The sequence below is a fragment of the Mizuhopecten yessoensis genome, unplaced genomic scaffold (genome assembly GCF_002113885.1).
Source record: "Mizuhopecten yessoensis strain PY_sf001 unplaced genomic scaffold, ASM211388v2 scaffold5835, whole genome shotgun sequence".
In the NCBI taxonomy this organism is placed as follows: Eukaryota; Metazoa; Mollusca; class Bivalvia; order Pectinida; family Pectinidae; genus Mizuhopecten; species Mizuhopecten yessoensis.
The window spans coordinates 83687-98539 of NW_018406247.1; the positions used below are offsets into that span (position 1 = coordinate 83687).

Genomic DNA, 14853 nt, shown 5'->3' on the forward strand with positions numbered 1-14853 from the left:
GGGGGGTGTACCAAAACTACAGTGGTTCATGTTGCTTACTTTTTTTCTCTCTTTTTTTTTGCATTTAACTGGTACGAAATTTAAAGGAATTACCATGTAACATGGAGGTCCTACACTAATTTCTACTGTAAATTTATCAGGTATCTTCATACATTTATTGAACATGTGTTTATCATTCCTTACTACAAGGAATCTTTTTCCTGAGTGAAGTGACTCGAAAAATTGAGTTGTCACATTTTGAATCAAGTTATGTACTCCGGTAGAAGGGATAATAGTGTGGTGTAATGCTGGGAGGCCAGGACTGAGTTGAGTGTGTGGGGGGGGTTACATGTTTAAACAAGCAAATGTGGAATTTATATCCCCCGCTTGCAGGACATATCGTAAGTAAACATTATTGAGGTTAATCAGGGGCCCATAAATCCGCCAAATGGAGTCCGATTGTTGCAGTTAATTGCACGTAAACGGGCAGAAAAATGACGTTTTTCGTTATTCAAGGGGCAATAACTCCGCCAAATAAAGTCCGCTGAAAGTGACCAATAAACTTGGCCGAGCCCTTAAGGCATGTAGCTCTGTAACCAAGTTTGAAGAAAATCAGTTAACAATTGTTGCAGTTATTGCACGGAAACTGCAGATAATGACGTTTTTCGTTATTCAATGGGCCATAACTCCGCCAAATAAAGTCCGCTGAAAAAAGTCATTGTACATTGCCGAGCCCTTAAGGCATTTAACCGTGTTAACACGTTACAAGTAAATCGGTTGACATTTGTTGCAGTTATTGCACGGAAACGAAGCGTGACAGACAGACAGATTGACAGACGGACGATCAAACCCAAATTAATATCCCCCGTTTCGGTGAAAGCAGAGGATAAAAATAAGAGACACACTGGGCCTGTATAGCTCACCTACTATTCATGTCGCATCTATGATCTTCAAGAGGAACCAGGTCAAATTTATTGAAATTTGGCTATTAAGAAGTTGTTCAAACATTTAAACACACTGGATCCCTGTGACATTGAAAGTGAATCGAAGTTATTCGTGCTAATGGTCAAATATCATAACTCCAGGCTTTTCAATTTTTCTAAAGAATTTGACTGTAACACATATTTGACCCCTGCAGTCTTAATATAAGTCACTCAGTAATAAATCTTCATGCGAGTCCTGGGTCCTGTACCCATAGACTTTCTATTTGACCAATACAATTTCTGAAAATACTGAAGTTTAACATGGTGGGACCCATGTCTTTTAACCATACAGTGGAAAAAGACTTATACAAACTAGTTGCATGTTGATCGCTGGTCTCTTATATCACTTATTTTAAAACAAGAGGCCCAATGGGCCTGAATCGCTCACCTGGTATAATCTACACTTGTTATTTTAAAAGTGGACTAAAATAAAGCTACAGGCAAAATACCAGTGTTTGATTCAAAAAAAATATTAAAAGATTTAAACATGTGACACATGTGACCTTGAAAGTCAAACAAGGACACAAGTTGAACAGACTTTATAGCCTTTCATACCAGCATGCTTCTGGCAAAATATCATTACCCTGGGCCTTGACATTATTCAGAAATTGTTAAAAGATTTAACAATATTTGACCCTTGTGATCTTGTAAATGGGTGAAAGTGATTCATTTGAACATACTTGGTAGTCCTTCATCCCAGCATGTAACTGGCCAAATATAATCATCCTAGGCCTTTTGGTTACTGAGAAGAAGTTGTTTAAAGTAAAAAAAAGTGAGGCCGGACGGACGCCGCACCATGGCATAAGCTCATTTGCCCTTCGGGCAGGTGAGCTAAAAACCCATAAATGTAGCATGTTAGATGTTTATCACAAAATGATACTGGCAAAGTATTATCACCCAAGGACAACATATTACAGCGGTAAACTTTATTATTTTTTACAACAAATATGACACAAGTTATTCAAATTATATTAACCCTCTTGTCGGCTCAGAAAATCAAGGAATCAAGGATTCGAACTCCAGCCACCTTGGTGAAAGGCGATTGTGTTATCCACTGCGCCACCTGACCACCCAAGGACTATTGGTTAAACATATTTCATTTAAAAATGGGTATACCGAGGGACGTCCGCCACAAATATCCGTATCCTGACCCAATACTGGATGCAATTATAAATCAATATCCATTATTGCAATATAGTCATTATACTTGTGGCAGATATAAATTGTACATGTGATTAATGTTGCCTTCTAGCTTCGAGGTAGAGAGAATTTCTCCTTTAGCTCAGTTGTAGAGCGTCCGACTGGGGTTCGAGGGTTCGATTCCCGGTGGAAGCATATTATTCTCTTTCCTGTTACATACTTATATCATAAGTATAAGCGCGAGTTCGGGGTCTCTGTCCACATTGGCTCGTTAGGCTAAGCCTTAGTTTTGCCACAGGTGTGTGTTGTGATCCATATCAGTATAGCATATGTGTAGAGAGCGAAAGTGAGCGTAACCCCTGGATATCGAGGATGATATATATATATAAAAATAATTTATAAACGAGTACATCACAATTGCAATTGTAATACAGAAGTGAACATTGTAAAAAGGTGTTCTCGTATTTAAGACCTAAATTGTGAAAACTATGGATAACACATCAAAAATGAATAATAAATTTTAAAAAATGCAGAAAATTGTTATTTTTAGCCTAAAAATTGACAGAGAGGAATGTTTCTCCTAAAACATGTCTTAAATTAAACATCACTTTCATGCTAACCAAAATACTCAGTCACAATTCAGCATACGTTCAACATTATTATTTTTCGCAAACTTCGCATGTGTTGGAGGTTGTGTTGGAGTAGATTACAGACTGACCAAATTGAAATCTAGAACCAAATACAAATTTTATATTATGAAAAATATGAGGCCTTACACTTTTCTTTTCAAAATGACAAATACCAATTTTAGTTATATATTTTTTTTTTTTTTTTATTTTTTTTTATACAAATTTATACATTGTATAAACATCCATTACCAGGCCGGGATACTGTGGTCTGTTACATGATATGGAAAGATTTTTAATTTTTTAAGTTTAATAAAAAACAAACACATAAATGTCTAGAAAATGGTACGATGAACAAAACGACATATCAGGTTACCGTGTTTTCCATGAAAGGTATATTTTGATCAATTTTCCTCTTAAATAAGTAACAACGGGAAGTAAATTTGAAATTGAAAAGTCCCATAATTCCACGCTTTCTTCAATGAAGTTGTATTTTGTGTTGAATATGGTACTTTGAGTCTCTGTGCATGTAATTAAGTGCAACATACATGTGATATGTACTATCACATTTGACCTTGTTATTTATATAACGTCATAGTTACCATGACGTCTATGACATCATAAATACTCACTCTGGTATCACAATGAACAACAGAAATCCTATCCAAACTTCAGCTTAGCAACATACAATAATTCTTAAATAATAAATTGTGACATAACATCCAAGATTTCAAAATGTCATGCATATGCCATCACAGTCATCTGTTCCCACCCTGATAATACAGATCTGCAGCAAGGATCAAAAGAAACTGTCCGCTGATACCATTTTTATCAATTGTACGCCCTTCAAATTTGAGGGGAGTATTATGGTATGGCGTCGTCCGTCTGGCCGGCGTAAACTTTTGTTTGTCCGGCATTCCCCTCCGACAATTTTCGACTGATCTCTTTGAAACTTGGTATACATTATAATCAAGATATGAAGTTATGTTTTCCCAAAAAGGATTCGACTATTTTTGCAAAAGTTATTGCCCTTTGTTCATTTCAGTATTTGATTTTTGTCCGAAGATTACCTCCTACCTTTTTTCGACCGATTTCCTTGAAACTTTGAAATCGTTATAGTCATGATATACTGTAATGTTTCTTCGAGAAAAAACATTTGATTCGACTATTTTCGCAAAACCCTAAACAAACACTTTTCAATGTGTCTGTGTACATCGAACTACCTATGAATCATCTTTAAGAATGCGTCCCCTTCCCGGAACCCTTAGAGACCTTGCCTGTATACTCTTTCCGATCCTCACGTGGATAGCTTATCTCGTTCACTAATCAATCGTATGCACGCAGCAGTGCATGTATGTACATGTATATCCACTACGGACATTGCCTAGCAAACGGCCGCACAAATCTTAGTGAAGCGTCTCCTGCAGACAACATGTTAATCGTGTGTGTTCCCTTGTGAATGCAGACTATAGCAGGTAGGTTTTTTAATGCATGATGCACGGTATATAGGGTTTTGTAGGGCATGGAATAAAGATAACCTGCTTCTAAAACCAGCACCGGCATTCATATAATCGGAAATAAGTGGCGTGAAGATATTGTTTGAAGGCAATTGAATGCTGATTTACATATACGATAAATGTTATGTATTTATATGCGAGATCATTTTGACGGTTTTAATTAAAACGTTGTATTGACTAGAGCATTCATATATCATCTTGAATGAAACTTTAACAATTGATCATCCTTGTTCCATGACAAATCACTTTTATGAAAGCGAACATGTGTGAAAACAAGTCTAAAAATGTTCACGTGATTGTGTTAAGGAAATGCTTGGTGGGTTTCTAATAACATCGTTCTTTATATAGTATTTCTTTGATCAAAGTTACCTTACTATAAAATATCTATTACTAATAACAAATAGCACTGTTTAAACGTTCCATTTGTGCTCGAGGCATGTGAGTACTAAGATTTTGTATTATATTTATTTTAAAAAAAACACATTCTACTTATTAGTATTTTAAACTTCTAAATACTCTGGTACATTCATTAGAATACTTATTACGAGGGGTATAGATGCTTTAATGTTAAGTGTTTGAATTCTTTAATTTATAGAGTTTTCATAACAGTTCATTTTTTGAAAACGTAAACTGTTCAAATACATTTTACCACACAATGGTTATATCATGAGCTCTGTGTTTTACAACTTATATGCCCTTAACTGCTAATAGGACGTTAAACAAAATAAAGCTTAACTCAACCAAACATTGTTAGTTTAATATAAATTATAAAGCAGTGCCGTTGAGCTAACTTATCTTGCAATTATCAAATTATCGAGCTGCGTTTATATGAAGGAGGTATCCAATAAATACACTTTATAGTGTCATTTTACTCTAATGTCAAACAAAGGACACGGCATCATATGACAACCAATACTTTCACACTAAACTAACAATGGCTGAATGTCCTTAATACACAACCGTTTGAGATTGTATGTGATCTGATGCTAGTCATCGTCTCCCGTCGGTCAACTTTTCTTACAGATATTTTTTTTTAAAGGCATCCGAAGACCAAAAGCCAAAGGGCATTGAACGTTGGGATTGCGTTTTCTGAGAAATGAATGAAATTGTTTGTTATTATGAAGAAGATTGGATGAGTAGGATGGATAGATTGACATTTTTGTTTTTATCTCCAATCTACCGTTGCTTTTGTGACTCCATATTCAATGGTCATCGCGTAAATTCGACACATTTGTTTACCCCGTTGTCACTACACGTTGACTGGTTGAATCATTTAATCGTTTCCAGGGTGTGATATTTTAGTGACACTTCTTGGTTTTAAACCAGCCTGATCATATGTGGGTTCCACCTTCGAATGTAGGTAGCTACATCATAGAGAAGAGAAGAAAAAGTAGTCAGGAAAGATACGAAACAAAATAGATATCAAATGTCTTGAAAGGGGCAGCAGGTCAATTTTGTTTTTCGTGTCCTCTTAGTTGAAGACACTGAAGATCACCCCCGAATTGTTTTGACCACTCCTCGTATCAAATATTCCAACATTAAGTTCCATTTATAGTCCTATTTATAGTTCTGGTGAAATAGTAAAGCATATGATATAGCTCAACAAAACATAAAATTACTTAAAAATAAACGTGAACGCAAAAGCAGGATTTAGAAATCTAAAGAGAATATTAATCAATAAAAAAAATAATTGATTCAATATGTATAAATGTTGAAAATTTTAGTGTATGCTTGAGCATACAAGCATAGATGTATGCTACGCCACTGAGTGTGAGGCAAAAGACTAACTGTGAATTTTGACAGAAAACTGTAGTTAAACAAGGGTTTCTATGCACATATAGCATCATTTCCTGTGTTCCGTTAAATGTTACCCATTAAAATCCATAACTGTTACTCACTTACAAATAAAAAAGAAACTGTGGAGACTAAACATCACTACTATTCTCTACATCAGACATACGAGGAAAGATGTCAGGGGAGAGACCGCCGGAAAGAGAGCAAATAGAAATAAAGTAGATATGAAATACAGAGAAAATATTCAGGGGGGGGGATGAAACAAAAACTGTGGAGACTTGCCATCACAACTAATGATATACTCTACACAGGAGAATATCAGCTATATAGTGTGACAGTCATATGAGGAAGGAAGTCAGGGGAGACGCCGCCGGAAAGAGAACAAATAGAAATAAAGTAGATATGAAATACAGGGAAAATATTCGGGGGGCGGATTGAATGACACAAAAACTGTGGAGACTGACCATCACAACTAATGACATACTCTACACTAGAGAATCTCAGCTAGTTAGTGTGACAGTCATATGAGGAAGGATGTCAGAGGAGACACTGCTGGAAAGACAACAAATAGAAATATATGTTTTATTGCGTAAAATATATATTTTTATTATTGCACATATATTTACAATTATTGATTACAAATAAAGAATATTGCACATATATTTACAATTTTTGAATACAAATATAAATTATTACACATATATTTACAATTATTGAATACAAAAATTAAATTTCGAACATAATATAAAATTATTGCAACGTTTGACACGCCATATACAATGTTTCTTTAAAATTAATTTGATGTGTTTATACTGTAAATGAAAAAAAGGCAGAAACAACCCTTTTGTTTTGAGTTTTCCTCTTCAAAAAATGTGACAATTTCCGATAATGACTCATTTACAGTCTTTTGTAATGCTCATGATCATTAGGCCAATGCTAATCGCGCGTGTAGTGATGTCTTCTCAAGCTGCGGATTACCGTTGCTATTTTTAGACGTAAACAAAGTATCACAGATGAGAGATTACCACAAACACATAAACAGGCTTCACACACCGAAATCTTAATTTTATTAAACATAGTAACAAAAACAAAAATAAAAAAAAATAACGAAAGTAAATATTGAAAAAACAAGAACTGTTTCGCTTAGGCCTACGGGATTTTGCTAGAGATTTTAAACGCTGGGTCATAGCTTCCATGCATTATTGTGATCAGCAGCAAACATTGATCGTAGCAAAATAGCCATAAACTAGAACATCGCATCTGATATCGTAAAATAGTAAAAATTACTGGCACTAGTAAAATTTCAATCCAACTCACCGCTACAAGTTGAACCGGATAAGCGGCTATTCGTATTCAACGCATGCACAACAAGCTCTTATCTCAATTCTAGCCTAGAGGGGATACCCAAATTGGTGCTTGACTACGGGGAAATCGGATCTTCTGGAAAATTCCACGAAACCCCAGAAATACACCCAATTTTCAAAACCCAATTTCGACCGTTCTGTGAAAGATATCAAAAAAACAAATCTACCGTTTTCTTCAAAATAACTTGGACTACTTATGTTTGGGGTTTCAGTCAGTTTTAAGCGTTAATTCTCCAGTTAGAAGTTTATAGAAACTAATGGTCAAAATGCAGATTTTGGCCTGTTTGGCACCAAATATTTCCATAACTAAATTTTCCCCAGATATAACAAGGAGGTAGATCGCACTGAGTTCTACAAACATGGAAGGTTTCAGCAAAAGTTATGAAGCCGTTTTTTTCGTACTCAAATTGCTGATATATGCGGCAAATTAGCTGCATTTAGCCGTGTTATCATTTCGTTCGGAGGAACGATAACAGAGTTAACGCCCGTACTACATTCCATATTTATCATAAAGTAATGTTATTTCCGTGCTTTGTCCAAGAGTATTTAAAGTATGAAGGGGCAGCAACGGTACCCCGAGACTATCATAAGTGTGTATATATGTTCCCATGCCTTGCCATATATGGTTGTATGACAATATACCTATTGTTTTATTTGATAGTATTGGATTTATCGACCTCGCAAACACCAAAGTCATATGACGCCGAGGGCCAAGAAGACACCGCCAAAAAGTAGGAACTGTATCAAATAAACTTTTAATAGACGGTAAATTATAAAATCTGTCACGGATTTGTTTGAAATCGGCGCATTTAATCTTACTACGTTTGACTGAAAATGCTTTGTCGCATGCGCAACAATTACGTCGGTGGTATGCTTTGCATTAGCTGTAACTATGTGTGATGTAGGTATGGCTTTTGTGCAGTCGCGATGGGACAACTTCCTTTGTGCGGCCTGTTCTACTAGTTGCACATGAACCTACGTTATATTGAATTGCAAATAGCTTGTTGTTTATTCTTCAGATCATTTGTGTATATAATTTCTTTAAAAAAATCACCAGGGAAGGTTTGAAATTAGAATAAGGTCGTTTATTATCTGTCGGTTATAGGTAAAGAGCTGGCCTAGCAGCCCTATCGATTTGCACTTTTCCATTAATTCCAACATGACAAGGTTTCCAAATTAATACAAAGGGAAATATTTTGAATGATAATGTTTTCAGTCGCTTCTTACGATATCTTCCAGTGATACACAACAGTTCTGTTCTTTCCCCATACCAGCAGGGGTATTCGATAAAGTTGTTTTAATTTCATGACTAATAAAAACAGTTCAGAAACACTTCCGAAATATCTGTGACGAGATTAATACGAACTTTATAGGTCAAGCATCCGGATACGGGCGTCTACGCATTTATCACAATTACAAGATGTTAAATGTGTGGTAATATATTTTTCTACAAGGTTGTTATTATCAGGGCGAAGATTTCATCAATATATAAGCAGCAATTTAGAAGCCTTCACTGTGAAAAGGCGGGTGTGTAATGACTACTAAGAGTTATGAAAACATTTTATAAAACACGTAGATGCAGATGTAGGACTAATACGTGGCCGCCGTAGAAAAAAGCTGATCTGCTGTCCAAATTGCTTAAGCTTGGACATCAATCTTTTCGCTCCGTGTCTATCTATTTTTTGTGTTTTAGCTTAGTCTTCCTCGGCAACCGTCTCACATAAGTGTAGACGTTAAACAGCGACTAAAACAAAACATATATACCAGCTAGGTGTGTTGCAATCATGTGATGATAAAGTCGTGTTCAGTGTAAAGCGATAGCTATAAATCAAAAGTGGTCCTTGATTGAATAAATCAGCAATGGACACCAACGTCATATGATTTAGCTTCTTTTTGTGTCGAGGCGCCAATCAGCTAAAAAACTGATCAAACAAATTTATTACGTCGAGTTGATGTCCTACATACAAAGAATGGGATTGAAATCTTATATTGTCCCACATAATAGAAGGGTGCTACCCTTGATCCCTAAGGAGACATTACAATACTTCATTTTTCAACTCCTGCTTAACGCTAAGCAATTTAGGATTGGGACGACTGTCAGTATAATGTGACCGGATGGAGTGTCCTGATGGGTGTCTTCTGCAGTATGTTTCAGTGAGATAGCACTATAAATCTGGCATTAGTTCCGCGCTATCACAAGGAGACAAACACGAAGCCTCCCAAAACACACACGCATACACTACACGCATACATCTTGCACACAGGGGAGGCCGTCCTTAAATGACCATAGCTGTTGATAGGACGTTAAACAATACTAAACAATACAACAACGATAAACAAACCTGTACATATTTTAATATTATACTTGTTCTACTAACGCTAATTTTCAATGATGTAATAATAGGCTTTTCTATTTAGGTTTATTATAAGAATAGTGTGACCGTTTGGGTATCGTATCTTTAAGTGTAATAGCTGTTGAATTTGACCCTTCACTGCACATATCAGCAGCGGGTACCATTATCAAACGTTCTTAGTTAAATGCATATCAAACCCTAATTCATTGCAAAACAAACTTCACCTTTTTCACAATGTACCCCACTCCATCCAGGCTGATATTGGCAACTGTAGCTGTTGAGCCCATCGACACATGTTCCACCATTTTGACATGGGTTGCTTAAGCAAGTATGGACATCTTAAAATATGTAAACCTCCAAACTTAAATGTTTTCAATTTTACATTTATTGCGTATAATCACAAGTGCGAAGCAATAATAATAATAAAAAATATACGACATTTATATAGCGCCCTATATAATTTGTAAAATAACTCTAAAGCGATTTATAGCATATGGATAATAGTACAATTGTATTAGTTATAATTGTTAAACAAAAAAGGCTTAAAATCACCATTATACATCAGGCAAGAATACAATCATATCAATGTGCACATAAATGGATAGATAAAGGGTGGTATGTAAATAACGTCTCTGCAAAGAACCTTAAATGCAAACATTTTATAAAATCTAAGCTTGCGTCGTATTTTATCATTCGATTTTAGAATATTTTAATAAAGATATTTATTACTTTTCTGGTAGAATTGATAATTGTCAATCAGTTTTGGCTAATATCCAAGGAGGTAAAATATTGTTATCGTACAACAAAATTGATTGGGAATAGTATACAATGCCCATAGTTATAAAAGATCTTCACTATTATTATCCAGAGTCCATGATGTGTTTTTAAAAATAAAGCCACATACTGTCTCTTAAAGAATACACCTGTAGGTGTATCTTTTTAAGACGTTATATTTTCTATTTACCTGCCAACCAAAAAATGTAAGAAAACAAATACTACACGATTAACTCTGTGAAATTCGGGATAACAGAATTTAGAGTAGAGCATATATAAAAACAGAAGGAAATGCATGATGAACCTACAAAAGAAGCCATAGGTTAATACTTTTGGATTTTTTTGTAATAAATGTTGGTACTTACAAATACAATGTGGTGCAGACCCTGTCCACAACCCACTTCCAGTACACGATCTAACTCTTAGGCCTCCTGTTATATTATAGAGACTATTGCAGGAGTATGTCACACATTTCCCATAAGTAAAATCGTTTCCGTCGACCACACCATTGGTTATGCTGTCTGGAAATCCACAGGTCACGCCTTCATAAAGATGTACATTGTATATCTATAGTAAACTTTCATATATCCGTAAAAATAAATTTGTTTCAAGTCTCTAATATGTTGATATGCCTTTTGGTAATGAACAGACATATTGGAATATACTTTATAATAGACTTGAACGCAAAAGCAGGATTAAGAAGTCTAATAAGAATCGTAAGTTCTGTTTACATACCAAATTCTGAAATACCTTTGTTGCTTTTTCTAAATTACATTCTACTTCTAACTACCAATTGATTCCTACTTCTTGCCTAAGCAACACATTACTTTGTCTTATAGGTTGAACGTTCACTTGGGTCAGGAAGGCAATCGGTTTTGTGCCCAGGCCCGGACATAACAACAGTCCTTTACATATTAGTTGCTATTTTCTTGCTTAATGATCAGCATTTAGGGTAATGGCAACAACTGTTCCATCCGTTGTCGATATAATGTGATCGGCCGAATTACTGTGCTGGTGACTTTGCCATGCTATTTCAGTGAAGTAGTACTATAAAGTCGGCATTAGATCCACGCTATCGCAAGGAGGCAATAATACCAACATATCCTGCCTCAAGTACAAATACATATACATAGAGGATCTGTCATACATTTCCCTTCATATAAGATTCATGATACAAGTTTTGGATTTCTCATGCTTGCGAAACTCTGGCGAGAAAATATGAAACATAAAAAAGAGTATCATAAATCTTATATGAAGGGAAACGAATGACAGATTCTTTTTGTCATATAATACAAAGTAAACTGTATAATTGTGATCTGAAACGAATATTATGCACTTGGCCGCCTCTGAAACGATAAAAATTCAGTCCGCTTCACAATGACGTGACGTCACATTGATTGTTCCTATTCAATTGTGACGTCATTTCCGGAGTGATATTGCACACGTTACATAAACATAATTTATTTGATGGCTTTATGACACTGCATAACACGGTATTGGTATAATAAATGCACACCTTACACGCGTTGAGGCACGTCCTTAAATGACCTTAGCTGTTGATTAGACGTTTATCTATAAAACATTAAATCAGTAAGTTAAAACAATGTATCACTTTATGACGATGCAAGATAAATGCTTGGATTGTGATAGAAAACACATGTACCATGTCTATAAAATCGTTTGTTTGTACGACTGAAATTTCATTGCTGTAATACAGATAAACTGTTTCTTATAAATTCTGCTTTATTCCATTTCTTATAAATATTTTATTTTTGATGTTATTGTTTTTGTCTTTTCCCACTTTGTTGTCAGCTGAAAAATGCATTATTTCACAATACAATAAGCAAAACAGACAAACCTTTACTGTTGCCGGCTGATAAACAAAATATGTTAAAATGTTATCATTGTTTTACTCACGGTCACTACAGCAACGTCCCTTCCGGCCAGCGACACAACTACATCTTGCCGAGAATAACGATCCACCGTAAACACAAATTTTGCTGCAAGAGTCATTCTGGAATCGTTCATCGTTTGTAACACAATCCATGAATTTATTACAGCCTCGTTTAACTGTATGCTTCACTTTTCTCGTCCGATATTTTATTCCTGCACCACCACATTTGACACTTTCGAAAAAAGTCTCATTAGTGTATTTACAGCACACACACACTATAATGTATATACACATTGTCATTATAGCCTTAGCCCTCTGGTTACCAATGTTCTATAAACGTCTTTCAAATTGACCTTGTTATTACCTTCACTTCACTCATAGTTATTGGTTGTTTGGTTAAATGGGGTTTTACGTCCTTTCAATAACGAAGGTCAGTTAAGGACGTGCCTTTATGTGTTGTGCATGCGTGCATGTGTATATGTGTGCCGGAGGCAGGGAATGTTGGTGTATCCATCTCCTTGTGATCGGGCGGATATTAATCTTCTGGCTATTGCCTTTTTAATATGATAAACATTCTTTATTTTAGTTTTCCTTGCTCGTTTGTTCATTTTGATTTTTTAATGTAATGTTCCTGATTATCAGTTGGCCGATTCAGTGCTTAAGCACAGTAGGTGTAAGCACTCGTCGTTTTGCATTGATATTTAGACGTCATTAGAAATGAGCGGCACCAGGGACTGTTTCGTTGCAGTCAAATATCTATTAAAATATTCATTTAAGATTCTATAACATAAAAGTTCAATCAAACAACCTTATATCTCTGCAATATGTGTAACAATAAGGGCTGTGATGATGCTGGTATGTAATGTTTGGTTTCATTTTGTTTGAAATTAACAACGTATTTTAGCTGATGCAGGTGAATGTAAGTGTGATCGAATGAATGTGTGCTAGAGATAGGTTATGTTGGTGTATTTGCCTTCTAGCGATAGTGCCCATCTGATGCCGATTTTAGAGTGTTAACTCACAAAAATAACATGCCGAAGGCCCCGTATTCTACCCGGGTACATTATACTGTTACCAGGTAATAAACACATACTTCGTTGTGATTCTTTCGAAGAATTTTGATATGATGCTCAAATCATTTGCAACACCCATGGATTGCCATCTTGTTGTGCTTAGAGAGTTTTGTGCGTTTATACCCGTAAGTTGTTCTTGATAAATACTTATACACTAACAAGCTAACAATTCTTTTTATACCAGGTGTTTTCCTATTAAATTAATGGATAGCACAATAGCGGGAAATACGACAACAAATTGCGACAGGTGGAATCCTATCTTCTCCTATTCTTTCGTTACATTTGTTTTTATTTTTTAGCATCACTATAAACCACATCCTTTTTGGCTGTATATCAGAACATTCGTCCGTTCGGGAAGGCATGTGTTAAATATAACCTGCCAGACAATCAGAATTCAGAGTAGGCAAAATAACTGGTTAACATGTGAGCATGTCAATATGACAAGGCGGAGTACTATGCATTCGGCATGACATTTTACACAGTTATCTATTTCCACACATATTTACACATATGGAAGCATGTCTTAAAATGACCGTACTTGTTAATATGACTGTTAGCCTTATAAGCCTAACCCCCAAAGATATCAAAGTCCTTTACTATTCACTTATTAACCGGAATAAAGATAGAAATTCTAAGTAACTTGTTTTCCGGGAAACCCCAGCCCTGGATATACAGATCGACGTCAGGCATGGGCAGTTGAAAACAATGCTGTTACATTGTTCGTGTATAAGTCAGACTTACCGGTTCCCCTGAAGTTATCAAGTGTTCATAATTAACTCTGTCAATCTTTTCAATTCACCAGCAAATTGCTCCCAGTACACGCGCATACATTATCGACATGGAGTCACGCCTGCTGATGACTTTGGCTGTTAACGCTGAATTCAACAAACCAATCACGTCTTTAAGAAACTGTTACATTAATAGGTTTATTTTCACTTGAATGTTAGGATGCATGGTTCACGAAATCTATTTAGGACTAAAAACATTAATTTAACTACTCTTGTGTCGATTACTGATGGATTAATGGGCATGTAATGTTGCGTTGTATACTGATAACGCTCATTTTTAACAGACATCAGCAGAGTTTATCACAAAAGTTTTGTTACTTGCACAGGTAGGTATGGACATTTAACTGAAAAGGGTTACCTAGTAAACAACTTCATATCTGCCGCTTGAAGTGGCAAAGGTTTATATATATATCATATCAAGACATTGTCTTGTTATAACTTTGCTGATATGTTCCGGAAAGCTGTAAAATACTCGGCATGCTGTAACCCACTTCATGATTGCTTGATGTGACAACTTTGAGCCTGTGATTTACAGGCTCGATCTTACATGATTAAAGCAATGCGTCT

At 35.6% G+C, this 14853-nt stretch overlaps 1 protein-coding gene across 3 annotated transcripts in view; it reads left to right on the top strand.

The window, feature by feature from the left end:
- Window positions 1-4058: 4058 nt before the first annotated feature.
- The window catches only part of LOC110451156, a 40090-nt gene continuing 29295 nt past the window's right edge, over window positions 4059-14853 (top strand). Inside the window, exons 1-2 of one of the 3 annotated variants that reach the window (XM_021499019.1) lie at window positions 4059-4203; window positions 8065-8168. The gene's annotated coding sequence lies outside the window, so the exon portion shown is untranslated. The remainder of the gene's footprint in view (window positions 4204-8064; window positions 8169-14853) is intronic. The other 2 variants (XM_021499018.1, XM_021499020.1) reach the window with 2 other exon arrangements.